This window comes from Lutra lutra, chromosome 4, assembly GCF_902655055.1.
Source record: "Lutra lutra chromosome 4, mLutLut1.2, whole genome shotgun sequence".
Taxonomy (NCBI): Eukaryota; Metazoa; Chordata; class Mammalia; order Carnivora; family Mustelidae; genus Lutra; species Lutra lutra.
This window is the reverse complement of record NC_062281.1, coordinates 181,802,997-181,813,542: the sequence shown is the minus strand read 5'-3', so window position 1 is coordinate 181,813,542 and position 10,546 is coordinate 181,802,997. Positions and strand designations below refer to the sequence as shown.

The 10,546-nt window shown below is 46.6% G+C and overlaps 1 protein-coding gene across 2 annotated transcripts in view; it reads left to right on the top strand.

Moving 5' to 3' along the window:
* The first annotated feature begins 5,243 nt into the window (after positions 1-5,243).
* Positions 5,244-10,546, top strand: part of CDC42 (cell division cycle 42) — a 49,971-nt gene continuing 44,668 nt past the window's right edge. The window contains exon 1 of one of the 2 annotated variants that reach the window (XM_047725602.1): positions 5,244-5,361. The gene's annotated coding sequence lies outside the window, so the exon portion shown is untranslated. The remainder of the gene's footprint in view (positions 5,362-10,546) is intronic. The other variant, XM_047725601.1, reaches the window with a different exon arrangement.

Sequence of the window (10,546 nt, the reverse complement as noted above, 5' to 3'; positions counted from 1 at the left end):
AAGCAGACCTTCATGTCACCATCACCGAGGTCAGGAAATAGACCACTGCCAGCACTGCTCCCCCGCCAATCTCTTCCAGATTACAAACTCCTTTAGAGGCTGCCAGCAGCCAGATTTTTATAATAATCACTTCCTTGCTTTTCTTTATAGTTTTATCACCTATGAATCACATGGAAAGTCTTAAATTGGGATTTTCTCATGTAAATCCTAAGACTGAAGACCACAAGGGAGAGCCTCTTTCATATGGATTCCCAGGCCCTGGGGAGATGGTGGTGGATTTGCGTTCTTCCGCATTTGGAGATGGTGGTGGATTTGTGCTCTTCGGCCTTTGGCAAAGAATGCTGTTTTGAGGCTTCTCTCCCTCATTATGTTTAAGGCACCTGAAGAGCAGTGTGAGGGGAGCAAAAAATGCACCCCAAGCTGAGCCCGTCCCTGGGAACTTACTGTAGGGTAGAGAAAGCATGGATAAACATGACAGAACAGGGCGAGCTCCTAAAGGTATTCTCAGGTGAATGCTATGGGAGTTTCGAAGAAGCAGAGATCACTTTAGCAGCCAGAAGAGGAACAGGCTTTGTGGGAAAAGTGGCAGTATGCTCATTCATGCATTATTTATCAAACATTTTGGAGGGCTGGCAGTTTGCCAGGAAATTAGATAAAAGGATACAAAAATGAATACAGTAAGATCCCTGCCTGCTCATGGCTTAATGGTTTAGTTAGCACAGACACAAATGATTTTAATACAGTATCCTTTAAGTACACAGTGTAATAGGAATGATGGGTTGCCTGGGGGTATCAGTCAAGGCTTAGGAGCTGAGATCCACACTAATCCTCGAAGGAGAGAAGAATAGGAGTTTGGCAGACAGGGAAGGGAACTGCTGGAGCTGCAGAAGCACAGAGGTGGGAAAGAACACAAGGTCAGTGTTGGTAAAAGGTACAGTTTATGGTGGGAAGGAGAGTGGGACTTCATAGGTAGCATGGGTGAGCGGGAAAGGTGTCCTAGGCAAGGGGAACAGCATGAGCAGGAGCATGGAGCCAAGAAATCATGGTACCTACATGCACGATACTAGATAATTCAGTCTTGCTGCCGTGTACACACATAAGGTGTATGATGGAAGGTGGGATAATTAATTTTAAATGTCAGCTTGACTGGGCAATGGGGGCTCAGATACTTGGTTGAACATTATTCTGGGTGTACTGGTCTGTGAGGGTGTTCTGGGTTAAGATTAACATTTGAATTGGTAGACCACGTAAAGTAGATTGCATGCCCTAAATGTGGTGGGCCTCATCCAAGCAGTTGAAGGCCTGACTGGAACAAAAAAGGCTGACACTCCCATGCGTAACAGAGATTTTTCCTGGCTTGGGACTCAAACACGGACTCTTCCTGGGTTTTGAGCCTGCTGACTGTTGGACTGGGACTGAAATATTGGTTCTTGTTCTCAAGCTTGAGGACTTGGACTAGACCCATACCATCAGTTCTCTTAAGTTTCAACTTGTCAACTCACCATACAGCTCTTGGAACCTATCAACATCTATAATTGTGAGAGTGAATGCCTTTGAATACACCTTTTCAGATTAAAAAAATTATTTATTTGTCAGAGAGAGAAAGAGAGCAGGCAGAGGGAGAAGTAGGTTCCCCGCTGAGCAAGGAGCCCGATGTAGGACTCAATCCCAGGACCTTGGGATCATGACCCAAGCCAATGGCAAATGCTTAACTGACTGAGCCAGCTAGGCATCCCAGAATAAACCTTTTTAGATAGATAGATGCAAAGCAATACAAATCAATCTCTCTCTCCCATTCCTTCTCTTCCTCCCCCTGTTCCTCCGGTTGCCTCTGTTCTTCTGGACAACCCTGACTAACACAGAAGGGAAAGGGAAATAACTTTGGAAAGGCAAGTTGGTGCCAGGGCGCAGAGGACACAGAATGCCTGGCTAAAGGACTTTGAATTTTATTTTGAAGGCAAAGGGAAAAACACCGAGGTTCCTGAGCCAGAAAGTGACTTAATAGGAGCTGAGATCTAGGTAGGCAAAGGTTGTGGTGTATAAAATGAATTGAAACAGAGATAGTCAGAAGAAGCCTCTAGAGATGGGATATTGACTTTGTTTGCGTGGGACCTCTGATGCAGAGAGGTTGGGAGCCCCTGGATGTAGTACAAGGGTGCAGGGGTCAGAAGCAGATAGAGGCACAACAGAACCCGAAGCAGGTGGGAACTGGAGATGTCGTCAGTGGCGCTGATGGGACTTGTGAGTAACTGGGAATTTGGAAATGGTGTGGGAATAGGGGCTGGAGGAGGTAGAGATTTGGGAATCATCTAGAAGGTGGTGTCAAGTGCTACACCAGGCGGCCACAGAAGGGCGGGGTGGCAGAATCTTGCAATTGTGACAGGAACCGACTCAATGTCGCTCAGCTAGTGTGACTGAAAATTTAAGTAAGACTAGATCCAAGGGCTCAAACAATGCCAGTGGGACTTGGTTTGACTGTCTTTTTCTCTCTGCTCTCTTTTTGCCCTCTGTTGCGGTCCCCTTCCCAGGCAGTTTCTCTCCTTGCAGTGGGAAGATGGCTGCCACCAAGGCCAAGGTGACATCCTGCCCTCAGCAGAGAGATTCATCAACTGGACAGTTCTGACCAAAGTTCCAGAATTGAGTCTCACTGGTTCTCTTTGGGTCATATGCTCATCACAGAACTGCTGCTAAAATTCTCTGATTGGCTAAGACTGGGTCATGTGTCCACCGGGCGGGCACCTAGCAGTAGAGACATCTCCTCTAGAGCCATGGGGATTGAGAATTGCGGGGAGGGGCTGCTGCAGAAATGGAAGTGCCTTCATCAGCAGGAGGATTGGATTCCAGGCTGGTAACCATGGGGGAAGGGGCGCTGGAGACCCATGGGGTGCTCCTCCCATTGGTATGAGGTAGCTGCAGCCAGAGGGGCAGTAGGGAGGAGGCCCTAGGAGTCTGGGGTCTAGGCTGGCAGCAAGGGAAGGGGTAGACTGGGGTCTAGTAGTAACGCTGCTGCCTCTTGGGGCCGTGAAAAGATTGGGGAGGGCCATTTTGACAAAGACCTGACAAGAGAGAAGACAAAGTACTAAGTGAGCCCTTGTTCTGGGCTCTGTTGGGTGACACCCCATCAAGATATTGCTGCTCATGGAAAGGGCAGACATTGTCTGGGGACATTCATGGGATTGTGAGAGGGGATGAAGGAAAGGTCACTGCCAATTGGCTTGCAGAAGGAGAAAACACAACCAGATTTCCTCAAGTTAAAAAAAACTAAGCAGGGGCGCCTGGGTGGCTCAGTGAGTTAAGCCGCTGCCTTCGGCTCAGGTCATGATCCCGGGTCCTGGGTTCAAGCCCCACATCGGGCTTTCTGCTCAGCGGGGAGCCTGCTTCCTCCTCTCTCTTTGCCTGCCTCTCTGCCTACTTGTGATTTCTCTCTGTCAAATAAATAAATAAAATCTTAAAAAAAAAAATTAAAAAAAAAAACTAAGCTGATGTATTTTACAGTAGTCAAAAAGTTACAATAGCCGAAAACAACCTAAATTCCAATAGTAGATTGATTAGATAGATTGTAATGTCCACACAGTAGAATATGACCTTTAAAAACGATGTTTCAGGGCACCTGGGTGGCTCAGTGGGGTAAGCCTCTGCCTTCGGCTCAGGTCATGATCTCAGGGTCCTGGGATCGAGTCCCACATCGGGCTCTCTGCTCAGCAAGAAGCCTGCTTCCCTCTCTCTCTCTCTCTGCCTGCCTCTCCGTCTACTTGTGATCTCTCTCTGTCAAATAAATAAATAAAATCTTTAAAAAAAAAACAAAAAAAAAAACAAAAAAAAAACGATGTTTCATTTGAGATGGAAAGATATTCATAGTGTAGTTTTGAAAGACAAAAACAAGAGTACAATCAGTTTTTGTGCAATAAATGTATATACACCTCTCTCCATCTCTATATATCTGGGAAGATGTACACCACAGTGTTACTATTTTGTGTCAGTAGGGGTAGAACCACAGCTGAAGCTTATCTTTTGATTTCTCTGTAATCACCTTCTGGGTAGTTGATCAATTAGAGCCAGCCCCTTGGGTCCAAGTTCCAAATGTGCCACTGCCTGGCTTGGCAACCTTCGGCAATTTCCTTTTTTTTTTTTTTTTTAAGATTTTATTTATTTATTTATTTGACAGAGAGATCACAAGTAGATGGAGAGGCAGGCAGAGAGAGAGAGAGAGGGAAGCAGGCTCCCCGCTGAGCAGAGAGCCTGATGCGGGACTCGATCCCAGGACCCTGAGATCATGACCTGAGCCGAAGGCAGCGGCTTAACCCACTGAGCCACCCAGGCGCCCCTTCGGCAATTTCCTTAATGCTTCTGAGCCTCAGTTCATTCATCATAAAAGAACAATAATGGTTCTTAACTGATAGAGTAGTTGTGAGCATTACATTATCTACTATTACATGCAAAGCTGTTAGCAACATGCCTATAGTAAACATTCAAAAATGTAGTTATTCTTGTGCAATTGAAAAGCCCAGAAGGAAATACGACTATTGTATCAGATGTTTTGGAAATACGTGTCTTTATTGGCCAAGTAGCTGAGGTAGTCACCAACAAATGAAGTATTATTAAGATAAGCGATTTTCCTGTAACACTGGGAAACATCTGAGACTAAGATTGAGAGTTCCTATTCTCCCGAAGCCTGCACACTAGCAGGGAAGAGAGATGATAAACAGATGCTGTGAGGATAGGTGATCAGGAAGGCAGTGACATTTGAGGGCCGAGAGCCAACCAAAGGCTGCTGAAGAAGAGGAAGCCAAGGGAAACGAGGCCTTGTAGCACGGAGGAAGTCCCAGAACCAAAAGCCTGCCAAAGTGACTGGAACGAGGGACAGTGTGGTGTAGGGAGATGAGAAGCATAGCGCGCCACGGAGGACGCAGCGCAGGCCTGGGTGGGGGGGTGGTCTCAGGCAAGTCATCACCCGCAGGCAAGTCAAAGCCTCCGTCTTTTTTTTTTAAACTCCGTCTTTTTTTGCAAAATAGGGATGATAATATTTTGCTTTACAAGGTTGAAAGGAACAAAAGCATTGTTAGTGGCAGCGCTTTGCAAATGACTGTTTGTAGCATCATTACAAACACAACCGTCGGAGAAAGAGGGGCGGAGCTTAGCAGCAAACTAGCAAGCCTTGTTGGTCGGCGCGTGCGCAGTAGCCGGCCAGATGAACTCAGGCCCCGCCTCCAACCGCCTGGCCTGGACTCGCCTCCGGGCCCCGCCCTCTTCCGCGGGCACCCAACCCTGCGTCCCCTGCGTGCTGACGTCAGGCGCGTGCCCCTGTCCGGCAGCCGAGGAGACCCCGCGCAGTGCTGCCAACGCCCCGGCGGAGAAGCTGAGGTGAGTGCGGGGCCCGAGGCTCCCCGCGGGAGCGGGTCCCCCATCGTCCCGTCCCCGCCGCGCGGCCCGCGCCGTCTCCCCGTCCGCGGGGACTCCCCGCCTCTGGGATCCCGGGAACCCTGGGAGCGCGGGGCGCGGGGAGGGGTGCCCGGCTCGCGCGGCGCCTTCCGGGCGAGCACAGGTCCGGGTTCTGTTGGGGAGCGGAGGGGAGAGGGTGGCGGCGGGGCAGGCGGGGGCGCTCGGCCGCCGGGAGGTGCGCGGCCCGGGCGCGGGGTGCCGGCCTGAGGGCGCGGTCAGGGCCGGGCTGTCACCGGACAGCGGCGGAAGGAAGGGGTCACACCCATCCCGGCGGCCTGGGGCCCTCTCCCCCTCGGCCCGGCCTCGCGGGCTCCGAGGACGGGCGGCGGGCCGGGGCGCGGAGGGCGGGGGCCGCGGAGCCGCTCGCGGGTGGTTCGGGCTCCCGGGCCGGGTCTGCCCCCTGCGCCCCGGCTTGGACTTCCTGCTTCTCCGGGCGCCGCCGCGGACATTTTGCGGCGGGCTGGGGGAGGGGAGCGGAATCGCTAGCGCGGCGGGGAAGTGGCGGCCGGGGAGGGGGCGGCTCGCTGAGTGCCCTGGGCTGTGCCTGCGACGCGCTTCCCTCCTCGGCTCCGCGGCCCGGCGGCGCCCGGTCGGGCGGGCCGGGTTGCTGTTTCTCCAGGCTCCTTTATTCCGGCCCTTAGGTTGAGTTTCTAGCACCATTTCCGTTTGCTTCCCCAGTTCTCCCTGCTTATTCAGCTGAAGCTTCCCTTCAGGGAGTTACCTAACCACCTCTCGAAACTGTCGTTCTGCCTCTTGCTTAATTCCTCTTATAAGGGTGAAATTTTCTTTGTTCATTTGTTTTTTCCTCCCCTTTAAGTCCAAGAGAAATGCAGTGTGGAGGATTACGTCATCGCAATATAAGGGGTGAGAGTTTTAACTCCTACAAGTCAGGGACTCACCGAATGAAGACAGCGTTTTGCAGCCTCAGGCTCTCAGTGGCACATCCTGCCTGCTTCCCAGCGCGTCGTGTTCATAGACGATCCTTTGAAATCTTTTGGCTGTCTCAAAGGCATCTAGAAAGAAGGTTTAAAATCTCAAGATTAGCTGCTGCTCGGGAGTATAGCGTAAGACACACCTACAGCCACTCGTGTAGGCAGTAACTTTAAAGATCCCTTTGCAGTCGGATGAAGTGATTTGTGGGAGAATTTCTTTGGTCCAAAATGACTTTTCCAGACTGTTTAACTTCTCCCTTATGACTTAGCGATGCACAGTACAGACCTAAGTTGGCTCACGTGCGCTTTTTGTGGCAAGGGTGTGGTGGAAAGAGAATCAGTTTGTTTTATACTTTACCTTTGCTTGCTAGACAATTTAATTTTGTAATTAACGAATTTTGGATTTTTAACCAAAAACACTTCAGTATCTCTTTTCAGACTTTTGGATCACAGTATTTGTTCCTCAGAATATTAGGTACATCCCCAGTTGTATATCCTTCATTGATTCTGGGGATATAGCACAGAAAAATGTTAGCATTGTAAAGCAAATGAGAGCCCATTGTGTAATGGCATTGTAATAAGGGTAGTTCATGTTGGAACAAGTACTTTCCCATTGTTTCTCTTGTGTGTAGATAGAGCATTGCTTGTTAAGAAACACTTTAAAGAAGTAGGTTTAAATCAACTTTTCTATGTTGTGTAGGTGTTGTAGATGATTGGATAGGTATTGGGCTTGGATCTTCTGAAGTACATCTGTCATAATGTGGTATTTTGTTTTAAAACACTTCCTGTTGAATTATTTCTTGACACTTCTACATTACAGAAGTTTAAATATACATACATCAATTTGCATCATTCCTTTTAAAATATAGCAGAATGTTTAAACTTACAGTTTTTAAACTGAGGCAAGGGTAAGAGATTGATAGTTACCGAGTATTAAAAAATGAGCGGTTTTCTAGTAATTTCTTCAAGACCTGCAAGGTATCACATCCTCTTAAAATGTTTCTGACCAAAATGTGTATTCAGTTAAACTTAGTTTTTTGGGAGTCTAAGGCCCATGTTACAGTAGTGGAGGTTAGGGCTTAAACATCTGTGAAATTCTTAAAGCCCAACAAGACCATTGCAACTGGGGCACCTGGGTGGCTCAGTGGGTTAAGCCTCTACCTTTCACTCAGATCATGGTCTCAGGGTCCTGGGATCAGCAGGAAACCTGCTTCCCGCTCTCTCTCTGCCTGCCTCTCTGCTTACTTGTGAATCTCTCTCTCTGTCAAGGAAAACAAAACAAAACAAAACCAAAACCCAACAAGACCAAATCTTGACATTTTCTGTAATTTCAAGATTGGTTTTCCTTTATTCAGATACTTTTTCTGCTTGGAACTTTATGGTCTATTAGAAAAGCATTTCTAGGTTATTTTTAACATGGTTACACTAATAAAATGTTTAGATTCAAGAGTGTCACATTTGGAAAAGTGTGAAGTACAATTTATTGTGCCTTTCTGGAAGCAGTATTTATAGGCATTCCTGGGAGTAAAAGTCAGATTGTCCTTTTATTTATAGATACATTTTAGATGTATTTCTTTAGTGTTTTGGGAGTCTTTTTGAGAGGATAAGGAACATGTCAGTCTGAAAGGGCTTCCTCTGCAGGGGAAGGAGGGATTACTATTTTGTTAACTTATGTCCCATAAATAGTTCTTTCATGTATCCTCCTATATCAGAGGGCTTCATTCTAGGCTTTTATGATAGTGTCTTATTCAGTGTTCTCTTTCAAATCTGTTAGTGTCCCCCACCAGCATGTAAGTGATATGAGAGCAGGACTTTGACCTGGCATGGACACCCCTGTAATTCTAGCACCTAGAATAGTGCCTGGTATATAGTAGGCCTCGAGACATGTTTGTCAAATGAATGAATTTAATGGTGTCTGAGGGTTAACATTTTCTTTCTGCATATTCCATAGGCGTGTTTACTGTGTTTCCTGAGACTTGTGCTTGGTCAGCCATATCCATATGGAGGCTCCTTGAAGTGAGGACTACTAATCTGCTCTTGCTTGCTGTTAGCCCTCTGTTTAGTCCAGTGCCTTCCACAGCTGTACTGTCTGGACTGTTCACCATCGCTTAGAAAGTTTTTTCTGATGACCCGTTCTTATTCTCCTAAAAATTTAGACTTTGATGTTTGCTTTTTTCCTTTCTTTTGTTTGCTGTAGCAACTTATTTTTGCCACTTACTCCACTCTGCTTAACAGTGTCACATTTCTGGTCATGTTGGGCTTTGTCCCTTACCAGTTTCTACTTTCAGTTACTCATCCTTTTGGTCCAGAATATTTTTGCTAAAGCAATTTTCATTACTTGTTATTTCGGTTATGTCTGCTACTGCTGCTGTGAAATTCCTGGACGTTAAAACTCCTCTTTACTAGTTGCCCCTGGGACATTGGTCTTAGAATGCTTATTGCACGAGGTTAAACCAGGTGTTTCTTGTTTTTAATTTTTTAATTTTCTCAGGATTTTATTTTTAAATAATGTCTACACCCAGTGTGGGGCTCGAACTCACAACTCCAAGAGCAAGAGTTGCATGCTGTACTGATTGAGCCAGCCAGGGACCCCTGAAACCAGGTGTTTTCCTTCTTTTAAAAAAATATTGTAGGGGCTACTGGGTGGCTCAGTCCGTTAAGCGTCTGACTCGATTTCGGCTCGGGTCAAGGTATCAGGGTGGTGAGGTTGAGCTGCACGTGCGGCCCCACGGTCAGTGCGTAGTCTGCTTCAGATTTTCTTTCTTTCTATCCCTTGTTCCACTTGAGTACGTGCTCTCCTCAGATAAATAAAACATTACCAAAAAATACTGTAGAGAAATATTTCTGAAATGTTTAGCTATTATGCTGAAGTCCACAGTAGTTCTAATACAGGAAAAAATTGTATTGTTAAGTCCTGGGATTCACCAATGATTGGCCATCTGTCACCTCTGTTGCCCACTCAGTTCTTTAACTCCTGCCTCATGTTCTCCAAAAGTAAGCCATTTTGGTTTGCCATCTTAATTCTGCTGTCTTGGGAGCTATACTGCTGGTATCATAATTAAAGGTGTAGACTCTAGAACCAGACTGCCTGGATTCAAATCCTACCATATATTATCTACGTGCAGTCTGAGTAATGTCTTCGTGACTTAGGTCTACCTTCAGTAAAACAGGGCCAGCAGTAAGTCCCCACCTCACTGTTTTGAGAGTCAGATCAGTTAATCTGTGTGAAGTACTTAAGACAATTCTCTGGGACATACTAGGTGCTCTGTAGGTGTGTGTTCTTTTATTGCAGCCTCTCTCAGGCCTTCATGTGTGAGAAGCTGTGTTTTCCCCCAAATCAAAATTTTAGTAACCACCGTCCCCCAGATTAATGTCATGAAACCATAAAAATTATTAAATGAAGTGGAGATTGTTGCCTGCCTTAAGTTTTTGTCCACTCTCTTAACCAGGGTTACACAAATGAGGTTGTAAAGTCAGATACAGTGTGTGGACTGTGGACCAGCAACACAAGATCACCTTGGAGATCCATCCCAGTCCCGCTGAATCAGGATCTGCATTTTAACAAGACACCCACATGATTTTTATGCACGTTAAAGTTTGAAGCATCCTCTTTAGGACTGCTAGAAGGATGTCTTAAGGGATTTCAGAAACAGCATTGGGTACTTTATTTTTATTTTTCCTCCTACTTAAGTATGAACTGCTTTCTTTTAAGCAGTGTACCAGAATTTATTGCAAGGATCCTAACCTGAGAGTGGGCGAAACTGGTTTGGCTTGTAAAGAAGTGAGTTATAGGGGCCTGGGTGGTTCAGTCGGTTGAGCATCTGCCTTTGGCTTGGGTTGTGATCCCGAGGTCCCAGGATCGAGTTCCACGTGGGGGCTACTTGCTCAGTGAGGAGCCTGCTTCTCCGTCTGCCTGCTGCTCCCCCTGCTTGTGCTCTTTCCCCCCTCTCTCTCTGACAAATAAATAAAATCTTTAAAAAAAAAAAAAAAGTGAGTTATAGTGTCTTACCTGTTGTGTAGAATCGCCTCATGTCTGTGCTCACTGTGAGGAGTGTAAAGTTGTTAAAGTACCATTGCCCGCTTAGTACTAAGTAATTATAAGTTCTAGTTTAGAATATCAGTTACACATTTGAATTCAAATGATGTTTTATTGAAAACATTGTTTGGAAGAGCAT